We start from the raw sequence: 19,140 nt of genomic DNA on the forward strand, positions 1-19,140 counted from the left end.
TTCGCGACTGGCTTTTGCATACAGTTTGCGACTCGCAATTTGCGACTTCCTGATTGCGGGTCGCAAAATCAGGTCGCAAATTTTGCGAGTTGGTAATGGGTCGCATCGCTATTTGGTGATCAGAAATGTAATTTTTACATCCCATTTCAGATTTTGCGGGGTCGCAAATAGCGATGCGAGCCGTTTGCGACTCGCAGTCCTTTGCTACATCTGGCCCAAGATGCCTTGATGGGCTGAAGGGCCCTTTGAGCCATTTGAGTGGACCAGGGGGTCCGGTCCGGGTCAACATGTAACGCTGAGGGATGGGATGGGTGCACTGTGCAGGAAAGAAATAATACAGAGCCTTGAACATGCTGCAAATAGAGAATACTTAAGACAAAAGGAGAAAATACTAGGAAGCTGAATATAATCTGGGTTGGAAGAGTCCAGGCCCACATTGCTGATCTCTAATTAAGGGCTTGTGACAAGCGGGAACCGGGGATCTCGGTCAGTTTATAGACCAAGCAAACAGTATTAAGCTGAGCCAAGGCTAGTTTTTGGGAAAGGAATTTGGTGCGGGGTCAACTAACCTCTTGACCGGTGGTTGAACAGGAGTGGGGTTCAGTGGCTACTGCCCATGGGAGAAGGGCAGTTGGGTGATTATTATTAAATGTTTGCTGTTTCAGGTTTCATCACAATCAGATGTATTGTTTGCTTTTCTATTTGACGAAAATGTGAATCTGCAGTTATTTATATAATATATACTTGGAGGGAGCTTCCATGTTGAGGGATACAGCACAGGCCGGTGCCAGGATTCAAGGGGTGGGGGCATAGTAGCATTGTATATCTAAAATGTGCCTGGGAACAAAATATAAGATTATAACGTGGAATGCGAGAGGCCTAAATAACCCATTGAAGCGCAACAGAGTTATTGCTTACCTTAAATGCTAGGGGGTAGCAATAGCATTCCTTCAGGAGACACCTTTTTGGGGGAGATTATCTCAAAATCCCTATGGAAACGGTGGTGAGGCAAGGTAATTGCCATATTGTACTCCTGTTGTGCAAGGGGAACTTTAATCTGGATAGTCCGGGGAACCCCTTTCAATCCACCAGGGTCGTTACAGATACGGAAGGGTGATACACTATTGTGGAAGGAACATTAGATGCTCACGCCCTTTGCTCTGTTAATATTTACGCACCCAACACAGATGATGGGGATCAGTAATCCAGCCTGCATAGATTTCACCAACCACTGAAATTATCCTGGAAGGCGGCTGTAACTGTGCATTAAATGGGAATGTGGATAGACACCCCCCTTGGCTGGGAGTTTAATCCCGCGTAAGACACAGCACAGCCTAAGGTTGATTGACATATGGCGCCCGCATCACCCTCACACATGCACATATTCTTGCCATACCCCTGCCACAGCCACTCACAGTCATCTTTATTATTTCATCCTACAGACGACGGCAGCACACCGAGTTCATGATATACAATACCTAGAACGCTACATATTCAACCACTCCCCACTTTTACTAACATACTGCCTACATAGACAACCGCCCAAATTCCCATTGTGATGATTAAATGTTGAATCCCTGTCTGATACAGTTTTTAGAGAAACAATAGCAACATCATTAAATAAATATTTCAAGGAAAACTGGGAAGCAGCAGGGATGCTATGAAAGTGGTCATTCGGAGAATATGCATGGCTACTTCAGTTGACGTGAGGTGCACACTAAAAGAAAATCTATCTAAACAGGAAGCAGAGCTAGAGAAACTATAAAAGAAGCTGTCCACAGATGTGTCCCTAAAAACGGTCTGGGATAGACAAACATAAACTTTGCGAATTATGGGACCAATTAGAAAAATACAACAGAAAAAGGTCTAGACAACGCTGGTACCTAGAGGGAGACGAGGCGGGTGTGCACTCACAACAGGACATAAATGCTGTCATTTGATGACCATTTGTGTGAAGTCTATACCAAGCCATAGGTACCGAGTGGGGTGGAGGAATTGTCAGATTATTTGAATCAGCTCCAGGTGCTGTCCCTGTTCCAGGGAGACCGGAAGATACTGGGTGCCCAGATCAGTAAACAGGAACTTCTGGAGGTGCTGAAGCCCCTGAAACCCGCAAAGGCTCTGGGAGGGGAGGGCCTATCATCAGAATTTTCCAAGTATTTTCCATCTCTATTGCTAGATAAAATGGCTGAGGTGTACGTTGAAGCCTATGTACAGCGGGAACTTCCTTGGTCGATGAGTGAAGCCCTAGTTTTTTGATACCGATGTCAGACAAGGACCATCTGGAGACAGGGTCATACCGCCCAATCTTGATGCTAAATGTAGCCCTTAAGCTCCTTAGTCATGTTTTGGCATCCCACTTCCTTCAGTATTCTCCACATCTAATCCATGAGGGCCAGTCAGGGTTTATTCTACATAGGAGAACCCTGCATAACCTACGGCGACTGGCCAATGTGATGCATGCACCGCACGTGCAGGAGGGATGCTATGCTCTAGCCTTCTTAGATACTGAACAGGCTTTTGACTCCCTTAGTTGGAATTATGTGTGGAGGGTATTGGAGAGGGCGGGCCTTGGCTTCCCCTAAATAAACTGGATCAGGCTGCTTTATACACATCCATGGGCAAGAGTCCGAACGGTGTGCAATATCTCGAAGGAGATTGTTTTACAACGTGGCACCAGACAGGGATGTCCTCTATCCCCCTTCATTTTTGCCATAGCAATGGAGCCACTGGCATGTAGACTCCGACAGACCGTCAAGGGATGGGGAATACCAGTAGGCACTATAGAACATATAGTTTCATTATATGCGGATGACGCCATGGTATACATAAGACAACCTGATATATCGGTCCCGATCCGCCTGAATGTAATGCAGGAATTCAGGTTGTTCTGAGGCCTCCGGGTGAATGTGTCGAAGTCAATTTTGTTCCTGTTAGGCTATCTGACAGGTTGACTGCCGGAGAATATGTCGGTGGCAGGCCATTCCTGGAAGATGCATGGAGTGGGGGACCTAGGATCTAAATTTCCCATCATGAGAAACAATTCTATGACCTTAACATGGGAAGGGTGATAGCGGGACTAAAACCCTCTATATAATTCTGGAAGACTCTACATTTATTACTAATGGGAAAGATAGCACTTCAAAAAGTGGTGGTGCTGCTGCAGTGTTTGTATGTGATGCAGAGCACCTTCCATGAAATCCCTAGAGAAGGCTTCAGGGATCTAGACAAAATGATAGTGGAACTTCTATAGCAGGGGAAAAGATGTACAGTAAGCTTATCCACTTTTAGACACAAATGGGAAAAGGGAGGCTTAGAGGTCCCAGACTTAAAATTGTACTGTATAGCTGCACAACTGCAACATGCAGTACGTTGGTTGGATGGTGAGCTAAATGGGGAAAGGTCATTGTTGGAAGGATCCCATGAGGGACACCAACTGGGGGAACTGTTGATGCAGATCGCCAGAATACCCCACACATTCTTACATGTTTTCCGACTTATAGGTAGAATATGGGTGAGAGAGCTGTCATGCAGCTTCTTAAGAGGGCGCCTTATGCCCCTGACATGGATATTTGGATTCTGTCCATCTTTGTGCAAATTGCTCACACAATGATGGTGGGCAGGTGGCAGGAGGGAGGCTAGATTCATTACCTTGCAAGAAGCACAGGAGTCGTTCAGTCTGGGCACAGGTTGAATTCTACAATATGCAAATGTGGCAGCAACAGCTAGACAATTATGGCCTACATTTCCGGAAGCTCCAGAACCTGCTCAAACACTAGTCACAATAATAGCAGTGGTGGGAGGATGCAGGCTTATAACACACTTATACCAATCACTGCGCTCTGACAAGCAATTACAACCACTACCCTTAGGAAGCACTTGGCAACACCACAGTGGGGACCCTCTATCTCCATAGGATTGGCTCAAGATACATGCAGGTCTGAGTGGGGCAGCGGTGTGCACCCAGTTTAAACAGATACAGTACAACTTTATACCTATGACCTACCTATTTCTTAAACGCCTACATCCTATATACCCCTCTAGGTACCAAAGGTTCCCGAGGTGCCAATGCGGAGATAGCAGATTGTATCCATGTGGTATGGCACTGTCCTTCGGTGAAGGACTATAGGACGGAGGTCCTGGTCCAACTCAGGGGGGTGGGAAGCCCCACAAACGATCAGAAACTGCCTGCTCGGCCACCTCCCGGAGAACCCAAAAAAGGAACTCAGCAGACATTATACCCTTTTAGGCCTAATCGTAGCAAAAAAACGCAGCACAATCCACTGGTTGAGTCTCCGCACCCCAACTAGGGAAGCTTGGGATTCAGACTTGGTGGAGTAGGCTGGAGCTGAAGAAGTTTATATGAGGGGAACTGGGAAGCACAGGATTGTCCGGCAGCCTGGGCAGAAATTACTTGGGCGCTACTTGAATACACATATGCACAGCGGGGAAGTTCACCATCACTGCAGGGGGAGAATGAGTAATACCTGCCGATGGTAAAGATGGTTTCTCTTGGTTTGTTGGTGCCTAGAACTTATCGCCTACTGTCACCGGAAATAAACAAATGTGATGGACAGTGATGCACAATATATAATGCGCCTACCTTGGAAGCTTCGGGGGGGAGGTGGGTTGGGGGGGACAAGGGGATAGTGGTGAATAATAATTTATTTTGACAAGTTGTTGGGGGGATTGATTGAGATACATGTTGGTCTGATTACTTCAGTTGTTCATGGTGGAAATAACAAATGCAGATATTTATCTGACATGTATGTTTATTGTCATATCAACTAATAAAAAGAAATAAAAAAAAGACATCTGCCGTCTTTTACCCTCATACATGACACTCCCGCCGAGGCCTTAGGTCGGATGGTAATGTCATTAGAGATCAAGAAGGCGTTTGACACCCTGAGCTGGGAGTTTCTCTTCCAAACCCTTGAATGCATATAGTTTAGCCCTGGTTTTCTGGGATGGATCTGTACTTTGTATGACAGCCTTACGGCGAGGGATAGGACTGGTCAGCTGATTTCAGACATCTTTGCTGTTCAGAGAGGCACCAGACAGGGATGCCCGCTCTCCCCGCTAATGTTTTGCCCTTTCTGTGGAGCCATTGGCTTGGTATTTATGACAACAGGAGAAACAATGGGGATTTTGGAAGCTGGGTGTGCGTCACATCATTTTGTTGTATGTGAACGATGCCCTGGTATATCTTCTTGACGTAGATGTCACACTGCCTGACCTCATGTGATTGTTGGGCGAGTTTGGAGATGTCTCAGGGCTTTGGGTGAATTTGCCTAAATCATGCCTCTTCCCCCTGGTGCTGCGCCCTGAACTGCATATGGACACTTTATTGAGGACCAGTGGTGCTATGATACTTTTAAGCACCTGGGTGTCTAGATTTATCATTTGGAAAAGAACATCAAGGAAGGCAATGTTGACAAAGCGGTTGACTCTATCTGCCGATCTTTGCCTTCTGGCAATCGTTACCCTTGTCTCCACTGGACTGAGTGGCAATCTCCTAGATGCTGCTCGCCTTTTTCGAGGCCCTCATGTTGGTGCTTCCTAGAAGTTTCTTTTGTGAGCTGCATGGTCTCTTGGGCAAGCTAATATTAAGTGAGGGTCGCCATCGGGTTGCACTTACCACCTTACAACGGCTCTGCTCGAAGGTGGGGCTTGGTGCACTCAGTTTTGAGCTGTCTTATGCAGCGGCACAGCTGCAATGGCCAATGGCCTGGCTGCAGGTACATGCATGCCCTGAACTAGTGCCCCTCTCTGTGATCCTAGGTAACACAAGCGTCTACACAGTGCTATCTGATCCAATTTTACACCTGCGACATGAGGCGCACCAGGTGGCTGTGGCCGAATCTGCTGGTTTAGATTTGTCCATGGCACAGGAACTCACCTCCTATACTCTCTGTGATATAGGAATTACCGTGACTGGCACATCACACTGACATGATATGTGTACTTTGCGGGATTTGAGGGAGTTGGCCAATTGGGGGAACTTTATCACAAGGGCGTCTACATGTCTTTCCAAGACATCATGAACACTGGGAACTGGTCAGTTTCATACCATGCAACACTTAATGCACGCCACATGGGGAATCTCCTACATCTCCCATGCTGCATGTGCTTTTGGCCTATGATGGAACATGTCACGCCATTGCTGCTCTCTACGTTTCTCTTAACTCTGCACCACTGTAATATGCAGTGGGGGCTTGCAGCAGATGGGACGGAGTGTTCCCTTAGCCATTGTCGGATAAGGCCTGGTCTTGGGCGCTTCAACAGGTGAAGGACGTATCTCGCAACCTGAGATTCCAATTCACGCAGTTTAATAACTTGCATCCTGCTTACCTCTCCCCCAGCACATTCAGTGCATGTTCCCTACTTTGGTCTCTGAGGGCCCTCATTGTAAACTATTAGACACTGGATTTTACCACATGGTATGGGGCTGCCCGCTGTTACACCCTGTCTGGCAAGCAGTCACTATCACAGTTGCTGATCTTGCAGAGCATAAGAACTTACCCTTGTGTCTACATTGAATCCTGTCTGTTGGAACTACACCCCAGAGCGAAGGATGACATACGTTCATTGAGCTTGCATTTGTCATGTTTTAAAAGGCAGGTGGCAATGGCGTGGTAGGCGCATAACCCCCTCCCCCAGAACTCCAGTGCTGGCCACTCACATTGGTGGCATGGACACACGGAAGCTAATACCCTTAGGTAACACTTTCTGAGGGGAGACTCACAGACTGGTAGTGAGTGCTGGGACACCTGTTTAATCACCATTGAGGCCAAAACTGACACACGTCTACCCTGAGCTACATCCTGGACCCACTATCACTCAACTACTGGTGAGCTCCTTGCCTCAGAGGAGTGGGGAGTACCACAGCAACTGGGACAGCAGCACTAGAGTGCTCCACACCCTGACATGGTCCTCATTAGGCATTGGATCCACTGCCTTACGGAATTGCCCCTGACTCCCTCACATGGGTGCCTTGCACCTCCTCAAGTAGTTCTTCGTAAGGCCACAGGGCCCTTGTCGAATAGCCCACACTAGGGATTGCTCTCTCTTGACCACATTATGTTGTATGATATGACTCACTCTAACACTAGGTAAAATCCACGATTATAACTGTAGCTGATAAATGCATATGTGTTTGCTAATATAGTTTTGTATTATTGACAGTGACAGCAACTCTACTATTGGGCCAAGTGGATGTCCTGTTTGTAAAATGTTGAACTACATTACAATGTCTGGAATTCCTCAGTGTATTGCTTAAAAATCAATAAAGCACATTTAAAAAAAATGAAATTTAGTTCTGTAAATGGGTGTCTTTTATGTACTATGCCTATTTTAATCTTGCTTAGACTCACTTTGTAAGCAAACATATTTAGGTAGTACATTTATATTTGTCAGTAACTCCAGTAGCATATAAGACATGCATTTCAGAACAATTTAGACTTTTAATTATCTTTCGGTACATGAAACGGGGTCGCCTCTTAACAGGTTTAAGCTGCAGCTTCTGCAGAAGCAATAGGATGACAGAGTAATTTGTAGGATGTTATTTTCTCAACAAAGCAGAAGCCTACATCATAAATTAGTAGTTCTTAAGTATGTTGAATCATTGGGTTCTGGGCATGAAGAGGAGGCATTGGGAATAGGCACTTAGGGTACCATTAACACTACTCAGTTGGATTCTGATACAGCTGTGTGTAGCGCTTTACAAAACAAATGCCACTCAAAGGCAGGGACTTGAGTGTTCCAAGGCGTGTCTTACCTTGGAAGTGTGTGAACATCTTCATAATGGAAGTTTGTGGGTATTCACTAACTCCTCTCCAGTCCTGTGGGAAAATGCCACTGTTGGCATGGTCACCTCCCACTTTTTGCCTAGTGTTGATGCTATCTTTGATTGGAAGTGTACTGGGACCCTGCTAACCAGGCCCCAGCACCAGTTTCCCTGAAACTGTACCTTTGTTTGCACAATTGGAACAGTGCTGGCACACAGTTAAGTCCTTTGTAAAAGGTACCCCTGGTACCAAGGGCCCTGTGGCCACGGAAGGTCCCTCAGGGCTGCACCATGTATTATGCCACCCTCAGGGACGCCTCACTCAGTACATGCACGCTGCTTTGCAGCTTGTGTGTGCTAGTGGGGAGAAAAGACAAAGTCAATATAGCACTCCCCTCAGAGTACCATGTCCACAAACCACTGCCTGTGGCATAGGTAAGTCACCCTTCTAGCAGGCCTTACAGCCCTAAGACAGGGTCCACTATACCACAGCTGAGGGCATAGCTGTATGAGCACTATGCCCCTACAGTGTCTAAGTCAGTTCTTAGACATTGTAAATGCAGGGTAGCCATACTGAGTATATGGTCTGGGAGTCTGTCACTACGAACTCCACAACACCATAATGGCTACACTAAATACTGGGAAGTTTGGTATCACATTTCTCAGCACAATAAACCCACACTGATGCCAGGGTGGGATTTATTGAAAAATGCAAACAGAGGTGTATGTTAACCCAACTGCTAGTGCAAGGCTGACCGGTCTGTGCCAGCCTGCCCCTTCCAGACGAGTTTCTGACCACATGGAGTGAGTGCCTTTGTGCACTCTGTGGTCAGAAAAATAAACAAATTCCCCCAAGGGAAAATAATGCAATCACCCCACACACTCACAATCAATGAATCTCTCAGATAATCAATCTCAAAACAAAGGAATCTACAGGTATATATTTAATATAATCCCAAATCAAAACCCAATATCATAATAATCACAAAACAAGATCATCAATCAAAACCATCTATAAAACCAATCAAATCCAATAAAAGGGAGAGAAAAAGAAGACATACAATAGTCTATTAAAATTAAACTGTCCCAGTTTTGGTAGACATAGGCCAATCGATTGCTGTCATCAATCCTTATTTGATACCGGCCTCCTCCTGTGGGTCCAGTGATATAATATAGTGTCGCCGCGTTTAGGTGGGCTTTCAGACCTTTTCACCACCTTCTTCAGGACTAGCTAATATGCTCCCAACACTTATTAAATCAAGCCTAAATCAACCAACACAAAAAAACATATATGTATATATAGACACACACTTCAACATATCACAAGACCCCATGTTCCACCTACAACCACCCCAATACAAACATTTCATTCCCCAAATACAACCCCTAAGTTTTTTTTACACACCTAGATTCCTTTTATATTCATCGTCAATAAGAGAGATTTCATTGCCTACATTCAAAATCACTCTATACGAGAAAGGTATAAGTATAAATAAATACATATACATATAAAATATATATATATGTATAAAACTAATTTCATTAAATATATAATGTTTTAACAAAACCTTATTTATAAAAACTTTTACCTTTTCCACAACACTCACCTCCATTAATGCGAAATCAAATCATCCAAACCGATCCAAATATTAGCACTTTCCTTGATTTCCCACAGTCTTTTGGAAATGTATTTCTACATAGGTAAAATAAAGGTCATTAATAAATTGCTTCTCATCTAGAGTGGACCCTCATCAAATCACCACGTGATATCCAAAATAGTGTCCAATATTCCTTATCCAATCCATCCATGACTTATTGGTTATTACCCTCATAAGTGCATATAGAATGTGAGAAATACCATAATAAATATAAAAGAACAATCAAATTCATGTGCGTCATGCAGTCTCAGATTCTCTTAATTTTATATAGCATGCATGAACATCTAATAAAACACATTTTTTTTTTTTTTTAAACATAAAATGTGAGATTAGTGTTGAATTTATAATGTCCATGGAACTTACCATGGAATCCACATGTCCTATAACATAATGAACCATGACTGTTTATTGTCCATCCGGTTCTAACCTTAATTCTACAATAAAAGTCAAAAAAAGATAATAAAAAATGATGCATAATAACATGCCAAATTAAAAACTGCTTTCAAACGCTTCTTACAATATTAACTTTTCCTAATAAAAGATATAAAAATACCTACTCTCACCCAACACTAATCTCATCCCTCGCTGTTTACCCGGACTAATGATGACCATTTTAATACCAACATTCCTAGCTGGTATTAGCATTATCCTATAATTCCCTACCTTAAGCCTTTTAAATGGTTAACGATTTATTTTAAAATCTCTTTTCCCTCCCACTCTGTGGTCAGAAACAAAGCCTGTCCTGGGTGGAGGTGCTTCACACCTCCCCCTGCAGGAACTGTAACACCTGGCGGTGAGCCTCAGAGGCTCAAGCCTGGTGTTACAGTGCCCCAAGGCACTCCTCCTAGTGGAGATGCCCGCCCCCCGGACGAGCCCCCACTTTTGGCAGCAAGTCCAGAGGGATAATGAGAAAAACAAGGAGGAGTCACCACCTTAGCCAGGACCACCCCATCTTGCTTTGGAGGATTAGGACCAGAGGAAGTGGGCACAAGGAGAGTGTAGCCACCCTCAGGAACAGTAGCAATTGGCTACTGCCCTCTGACCCTAACACACCCCTAAATTTATTATTGAGGGACAACCCTGAACCCAGCTCTCCAGATTCCTGACGACTTCAAGAAAAGAAGACGGACTGCTGAGCTGAAATCCCCGCAGAGAAGGGAAGGAGACAACAATTGACTCAGCCTCAGCCCCTGCTGGCCCATCTCCTGCTTCAAAAAGCTACAAGAAAAGAAGTAATGCGTTCTGCAGGACCAGCGACCCCTGAAAAGCCTCCAGGGGACTAACTGCATCACGAGGACCAAGAAACTCCTGTGGACAGCAGACCTGTCCAAAAAGAAGATAAAAAAAAAAAACTTTAAAGGGACTCTTACCTCACTCCAGAAGTGTGAGTCCAACTACTCTGCACCTGACGCCCCCCGCCCGTGTCCAGAGAAACCAACGATCCAGAGAGGACCCCCGGGCAACTCCAATGATGTATCCACCCGGGGCTGACCTCTCTGCACCCCCATGACAACGCCTGCAGTGGGAATCCTGAGGACCCCCCTGACTGTGACTTCCCGGGACGAAGATATCCGATGCCTGGAGAAGCACTGCACCTGCAGCCCCTAGGCCCGTGAGAAACTGACCACCGGTGCAGCAACGACCAGCAGGTGGCCCTCACCCTTGCCCAGTCGGTGGCTTGCCGAGAGGCCCCCCTATGTCCTGCCTGCAGCACCTAAGTGACTCCTGGGTCCCTCCATAGAGTTCTATTGAGAACCCAATGCCCTGTTTGCACACTGCACCCAGCTGTCCCCGTGCCGCTGAGGGTGTGGTTTTTATGCCTATTTGGGGCCCCTCCAGTACTCCTCCAAACCCCCCTGGTCTGCCCTCCGACAACATGGGTACTTACTTGCAAGCAGACTGGAACCGAAGTACCCTCTGTCTCCATAGGTGCCCACGTTGTTTTGGCTCCTGTTTGACCTCTGCACCTAACCGGCCCTGTGTTGCTGGGTGTTTGGGGTTTTGTTGAACCCTGTAACGGGGTTACGAATCCTCTTTCAACCTCCACACGCTCTGGGCCTACGGAGAAGTGCCCCAGGGGCACTTCTCAAAGCTTTGTGTTGTTACAACGCCATTAAAAAAAATGGAAGACGACACGCGTCGCCCAGTCACTGAGGAAGACAACACGGAGGGAGACACGACCAGGAGGAGCAGCGTTACGGCAAAGAACAGCGGGGAAAAAGAGACGACCGACGAGGGAGAATAACCGAAGGAGAGCAGTACAGGAAGAGACGCGGATGGCGAGGAGGAGGAGAAGTAGGAGGTGGAAGAAAGCAGACAAAAAAACGTAATACTTCTGTTGAAAAAGTCTTCAGGTGCGCAGCATGGGGCAGGTTTCCCGTAACATCGAGGAGTTAGTCAACACTATCTCCTTGGTTGATGCTAGCGCAGACCTAGGAAGCCTAATCTCTAATATGGGATGGGCGACCGTATTGACCAACTGACTCAGACATACTTTGTCTTCTATTTGTAAGTGACTTTTCAGCACTTGACAATTTTTGTTGCATAGGAGAAGTAGTTTATTAAAAAAAAAAATTGGGGTCCTGAAGAAGCGTCATGGGATCACTTTGTGGCCAATTTAAGATGCGAAACATGTTGACCATCAGATAGGATTAGGTAAACTACCTTCCCTCGTTATAGAGTGTAGTGGTACATTATTTCCATCAACACTCCTTATATCCCCTTTTTAATCTTGGCCTGCACCTTGTCTCTGACTCATTAAAATGATGGTTTACGTTCAGAGCCAATTTTAGAGTTTTGTCTCTTTTCTACTCTCCAATCTTCTTTTCTCCTCTGTTGGACTTTTGCTTATGCAGGGTCATCCCCAGTCTTTTTCGCCTCCTGCCTCCTATTTTTTTCTGACATGTTGCTGTTGGCTTTTCAACTCTGAGCACTTTACCACTGCTAACCAGTGCTAAAGTGCATATGCTCTCCTGTTTAAATTGTATGTAAGTGGTTTATCCATGATTGGCATATTTGATTTACTAGTAAGTCCCTAGTAAGGTGCACTAGAGGTGCCAGGGCCTGTAAATCAAATGCTACTAGTGGGCCTGCAGCACTGGTTGTGCCACCCTCATAAGTAGCTCTGTAATCATGTCTCAGACCTGCCACTGCAGTGTCTGTGTGTGTATTCTTACACTGTAAATTCGACTTGGCAAGTGTACCCACTTGCCAGGCCTAAACCTTCCCTTTTCTTACATGTAAGGCACCCCTAAGGTAGGCCCTAGGTAGCCCCAAGGGCAGGGTGCAGTGTATGGATAAGGTAGGACATATAGTAATGTGGTTTATATGTCCTGACAGTGAAATACTGCCAATTTCGTTTTCACTGTTGCAAGGTCTGTCTCTCTCTCATAGGATAATATGGGGGCTACCTTTAAATATGATTAAAGTGTAGATTCCCCTAGAGAGTAGATGGACATGTGGAGTTTGGGATCCCTGAACTCACAATTTAAAAATACATCTTTTAGTAAAGTTGATTTTACGATTGTGCGTTTGGAAATGCCACTTTTAGAAAGTGAGCATTTTCTTGCTTAAACCATTCTGTGACTCTGCCTGGTTTGTGGATTCCCTGTCTGGGTCAGTTTGACAGTTGGGTTGTTTTTCACCTCACACCAGACAGTGACACAAAGGGAGCTGGGGTATAATCTGCATTTCCTGATTAGCCATCTCTGCTAGGAGGGAGGGGTGGAGTGGTCACTCTCATCTGAAAGGACTGTGCCTGCCTCTGACAATGCTGTCTCCAACCCCCTGGTGTGTGTCTGAGGCCTTGCCTGGGCAAGGCAGGATTTCACAAGAAGGTGTGAGTCCCCTTTGAAGGAAGGTGACTTCAAAGACTAAAATGGGTATAAGAAGGGCACCCAAACTTACAAACTTTAGAAACACTTCTGGAACCAAGAGGAACCTCTGCCTGGAGAAGAGCTGATAGCTGAGGAAAACGTGCTGCCCTGCCTGTGACTGTGCTTTGTGGAGCTTTCTTGCAGTGCTGCTTCTGCCAGAGTAAGAGGGCAAAGACTGGACTTTGTGTGCCTTCCATCTTGAAGAAGAAATCTCCAAGGGCTTGATGTAGAGCTTGCCTCCTGTTGTTGAAGTCTCAGGGATAGCAAAGACTTCTTCCTGCCAGCACCTGGAGTCTCTGGAGAGACCCCTACTCTGCTCTGTGGTGCCCTTCCAGTTCCTGGGACCCTGAAAGGAGAAGCTGGCAGCCTAAGGACAAAAATACACGCACCGAGTACCGTGCGGAGAAAAGATCGACGCGAATCCGATCGCGGCTGAGAAAACGACGCGACGCCGGTTTCGCAGCTGAGAAACGACGCCGCAGGAAACGCGACCGAAACACCGACGCCCGGAGCAGGAGAAACGACGCGCAGCATCGCTGACGGAGGCTGAGAGATCGCACCCTGCGCCGCGGGACTTTCGGATCGTCGTGTGGCTGGCTTTTTCAACGCGCACCGCCGTGCCGAGTTGTTTTCGACGCACACAGCCGTGCAGGGTTACTTTCGACGCACACCGCCCGTGCGGGGTTATTTTTGACGCAAACCAGGTACATTTTCACGCTAGCAGCGCTAGTGTGGTGTTACAACTACCTAAAGACTCTTTTTATTTTAAACCTTTAAAAAATCATAACTTGACTTGTGTATGTTGGATTTTTGTCGTTTTGGTCTTGTTTTGTCTAGATAAATATTTCCTATTTTTCTAAACTGGTGTTGTGTCATTTTGTAGTGTTTTCATTAAGTTACTGTGTGTGTTGGTACAAATACTTTACGCCCAGCACTCTGAGGTTAAGCCTACTGCTCTGCCAAGCTACCAAGGGGGTAAGCAGGGGTTAGCTGAGGGTGATTCTCTTTTATCCTAACTAGAGTGAGGGTCCTTGCTTGAACAGGGGGTAACCTGACTGTCAACCAGAGACCCCATTTCTAACATTGGTGACCAGCGGTCGGGATTGGACTTGTATTTGTACTTGACATACAGTAATTAGGTGTACACTACTGTTTTGATCTCAGACCACTACGTGACCACATACTACTTGTTTGGTGATCTTTTGATTTTTCTCTTAAGGACTCTTTTTATTCTACTTCCATGATTTTGCTGATCCCTTGACTGATTCTTTTTACTTCATTGGGAAATTATTTTTTTCTGCCTTTTGGAACTTTGCACTTGTGACCATCATGTCTCAATCTGGAGATGCAACAGCTGGAGCTGTGTTTGAAATGGAGAAACTGAAGGAGTACTCAGTTGCTCAATTGAAACAGTTCCTTAAAGATCTTGACTGTCCCACTGAGAGCTCCACCAGGGAGGGGGAGCTGCAACAGGCACAGAGGGCCTGGGTGACAATCAAGAAGGCTGGAAGGCACACAGAGGAGGAGAATATGGGGGGGGAAGTGCAGAGGAGACACAGTGGTGTAGTGGAGGAACCTGTTACGCCTGGGGGGAGGGTCCCCAGGAGGGATGGCAGGGTGTCACCCAAGGGTCTGACTCCTGAAGAGTTACAGGACAGACAGGCAGAGAGGGAGTACCAATGGGAGCTGAAAAAGCTCGATTGGGAGTTGGAAGAAAGGAGGAGGAACTTAGAGATTAAAAAAATTATTTATGCTTACGAGCTTAAATTGAAAGAGCTGGAAGTCATGAGGGCTGAGTCCAGCTGGAATGGTGGCAGCAACAATTGTATATCCAGTGATGCTGCAGAAGTGCACATGCCCAGAGAGGTGGTGCCCTACTTGAAGGAGGGAGTTAACACACGCCAGGAGGTTCAGGGGTATGAGGTAGCTCCAGTGATGCACAGGGTCCCTGAGGTGGATTGGGGAACTGGCATGGGGAGTCATATTCCTACTGGTGGGAGGGACACTCTACTGACTCTAGGTGAGAGTGACAGGGAGAGGGGTTCCCCCCAGGTAGAAGTCCTGGTTATGGAGTGTGAAAACATCCCAGAAGAGTGTGGGTTGAGTGTCAGGGACAGTCAGGTACTGTCTCACCAGTCTCAGGAGGGTGATGTGGGGTGCTTTTTCAAAGCAGAGTCACTGGATGGTTGGGTGAAGGGTACTTTGGTTAATTCATGTGAGGGGCTGAGTGATGTAATTGCTGGAGAGCATATGTCTAGTCCTTATTTTTCAGAGCTATGCCAACACCAGGTGGAGTGTGAGTTCTCTGACCCCAGGGAGCTTACAATGGAGGCAGACTTCTGGGTGAGTACCAGAGAGTCTGAAGAGGCATTTGGGGGTGCTCCTGAGAGGAGTGGTCTAGGTAGTTCCCAACCAGGTGAGGTAGGGAAGGATTGTAGTGTCCCAGGTAGGTCCCAGTGTAGTGGGATGGGTGAGGGACCCCATGTCCCGTCTCAGAGGAGAGGGAATGGGGATGGGTTGAGGCCCAAGGTGCCCGAGATCCGGTCCCAGGTCCTGGAGGGTTCCCTGCGGGAACACCAGGAGGGGAGCCTAGCCTGTACCATAGGGCCATCTGTTGAGGGAGACCCCACAGTGTCAGGAGAACTTGGGGGGGCGGCTGTAGCCAGCGTCCCACCAGTTCTGGTGTCTGGCAGTACCACTCCTAGTGAGGGGGTGCAGAAGTCCAGACAGAGGGTTGAGAGGGGGTTGCGGACCCCAGTGGAGAACCTGGAGGGTCAGGGGTCAGCTCTGAGAGCAGAGCCCCCCATGAATGACCTTGGTAAGACCATTTCTGGGTTGGGGGGAATCCAGACTCTGTCAGATGGGCAGAGGTCAGGAGACCTGCGCCAGCCAGACTCTTGTGTGGCCCTTCGGGACAGTGTGTCCCTTGAGGGGGGTAAGTGTGCCCCCCTGGAAGTCCTGGTGTGCCAGGCAATGGTTCAACCGCAGGGTGGTGACTCTGGGTTGAATGATCAGGTTCAGGGGGTAAACTCTGACCTGATGGGGGGTAAGTGTGCTCCCAAGGAAGTCCTGGTGTGCCAGGCAGTGGTTCAACCGCAGGGTGGTGACCCTGGGTTGGATGACCAGGTTCAGAGGGTAAACTCTGACCTGGTAGGGGGTAGGTATGCCCCCCAGGAAGTCCTGGTTTACCAGGCAGTGATCCAGTCTGTGGGTACAGACCCTGGATTGGGAGGCCAGGTTAAGGGTGTCCCCCCTGACCTGGAGGAAGGGGCTACTGCTAACAGTGCCCCTACCATGTTGTCTTCTGGGGGGGCCACTCCTAGTTGGGTGGTCCAGGACCCCAGAGGGGAGGACCAGGGTCAGGTTGTCATCCCTGACCTGGTGGAAGAGAGAGTGGTCAAAGGGTGCCAGGCACCTGGGGCTACCACCCCCCACTCTCCACAGTCACAGTGGTTAGAGAGGCCTGAGGTCGGGCTCTCATCCCTGACAGTTGTCTGGGGCCACTGTGGCTTGCTGTCCTGGTGGACAGAGTTGCCCCTGGGGGGGGGAGGACGAGAGTCACACCCCGGGGGTGGAGTGGGCAACACCACTGTGTTGGCCCTGGTGGTACTATCTGCCCATTGCCATACATCTGTGAGCAAAGTAAAGTTAGGTGTTGCACAGATGGTGTCTGTAGATGTGGAGCAGGGTTCCCCATGGGTTAGCTTAGTGGGCCCTGAGAGTATGGACAGAGGGATCCAACTGGAGTCAGGAAGGCGTAGAACTGGAACATGCCCCTGCTGTTGTGGGCCTAAGTCCCTGTTCTATCGCCCCAATCAGGGAAGTACATCAAGGTATTGATTGTTCTCCCCTGGCTTTAGGCTGGTAGGGGGTCGTGTTGGACTTTTGCTTATGCAGGGTCATCCCCAGTCTTTTTCGCCTCCTGCCTCCTATTTTTTTCTGACATGTTGCTGTTGGCTTTTCAACTCTGAGCACTTTACCACTGCTAACCAGTGCTAAAGTGCATATGCTCTCCTGTTTAAATTGTATGTAAGTGGTTTATCCATGATTGGCATATTTGATTTACTAGTAAGTCCCTAGTAAGGTGCACTAGAGGTGCCAGGGCCTGTAAATCAAATGCTACTAGTGGGCCTGCAGCACTGGTTGTGCCACCCTCATAAGTAGCTCTGTAATCATGTCTCAGACCTGCCACTGCAGTGTCTGTGTGTGTATTCTTACACTGTAAATTCGACTTGGCAAGTGTACCCACTTGCCAGGCCTAAACCTTCCCTTTTCTTACATGTAAGGCACCCCTAAGGTAGGCCCTAGGTAGCCCCAAGGGCAGGGTGCAGTGTATGGATAAGGTAGGACATATAGTAATGTGGTTTATATGTCCTGACAGTGAAATACTGCCAATTTCGTTTTCACTGTTGCAAGGTCTGTCTCTCTCTCATAGGATAATATGGGGGCTACCTTTAAATATGATTAAAGTGTAGATTCCCCTAGAGAGTAGATGGACATGTGGAGTTTGGGATCCCTGAACTCACAATTTAAAAATACATCTTTTAGTAAAGTTGATTTTACGATTGTGCGTTTGGAAATGCCACTTTTAGAAAGTGAGCATTTTCTTGCTTAAACCATTCTGTGACTCTGCCTGGTTTGTGGATTCCCTGTCTGGGTCAGTTTGACAGTTGGGTTGTTTTTCACCTCACACCAGACAGTGACACAAAGGGAGCTGGGGTATAATCTGCATTTCCTGATTAGCCATCTCTGCTAGGAGGGAGGGGTGGAGTGGTCACTCTCATCTGAAAGGACTGTGCCTGCCTCTGACAATGCTGTCTCCAACCCCCTGGTGTGTGTCTGAGGCCTTGCCTGGGCAAGGCAGGATTTCACAAGAAGGTGTGAGTCCCCTTTGAAGGAAGGTGACTTCAAAGACTAAAATGGGTATAAGAAGGGCACCCAAACTTACAAACTTTAGAAACACTTCTGGAACCAAGAGGAACCTCTGCCTGGAGAAGAGCTGATAGCTGAGGAAAACGTGCTGCCCTGCCTGTGACTGTGCTTTGTGGAGCTTTCTTGCAGTGCTGCTTCTGCCAGAGTAAGAGGGCAAAGACTGGACTTTGTGTGCCTTCCATCTTGAAGAAGAAATCTCCAAGGGCTTGATGTAGAGCTTGCCTCCTGTTGTTGAAGTCTCAGGGATAGCAAAGACTTCTTCCTGCCAGCACCTGGAGTCTCTGGAGAGACCCCTACTCTGCTCTGTGGTGCCCTTCCAGTTCCTGGGACCCTGAAAGGAGAAGCTGGCAGCCTAAGGACAAAAATACACGCACCGAGTACCGTGCGGAGAAAAGATCGACGCGAATCCGATCGCGGCTGAGAAAACGACGCGACGCCGGTTTCGCAGCTGAGAAACGACGCCGCAGGAAACGCGACCGAAACACCGACGCCCGGAGCAGGAGAAACGACGCGCAGCATCGCTGACGGAGGCTGAGAGATCGCACCCTGCGCCGCGGGACTTTCGGATCGTCGTGTGGCTGGCTTTTTCAACGCGCACCGCCGTGCCGAGTTGTTTTCGACGCACACAGCCGTGCAGGGTTACTTTCGACGCACACCGCCCGTGCGGGGTTATTTTTGACGCAAACCAGGTACATTTTCACGCTAGCAGCGCTAGTGTGGTGTTACAACTACCTAAAGACTCTTTTTATTTTAAACCTTTAAAAAATCATAACTTGACTTGTGTATGTTGGATTTTTGTCGTTTTGGTCTTGTTTTGTCTAGATAAATATTTCCTATTTTTCTAAACTGGTGTTGTGTCATTTTGTAGTGTTTTCATTAAGTTACTGTG

General features: G+C 47.4%; 1 long non-coding RNA gene across 1 annotated transcript; it reads right to left on the minus strand.

The window, feature by feature from the left end:
- Window positions 1-8,801: 8,801 nt before the first annotated feature.
- LOC138283185 (uncharacterized) lies at window positions 8,802-9,883 on the minus strand. Its single transcript, XR_011201115.1, has 3 exons — window positions 9,808-9,883; window positions 9,394-9,479; window positions 8,802-9,049 (listed from the first exon to the last, which is right to left on the minus strand). It is a non-coding gene; the product is annotated as an uncharacterized lncRNA (long non-coding RNA).
- Window positions 9,884-19,140: the final 9,257 nt, after the last annotated feature.

The sequence above is a fragment of the Pleurodeles waltl genome, chromosome 3_1 (assembly GCF_031143425.1).
Source record: "Pleurodeles waltl isolate 20211129_DDA chromosome 3_1, aPleWal1.hap1.20221129, whole genome shotgun sequence".
Taxonomy (NCBI): domain Eukaryota; kingdom Metazoa; phylum Chordata; class Amphibia; order Caudata; family Salamandridae; genus Pleurodeles; species Pleurodeles waltl.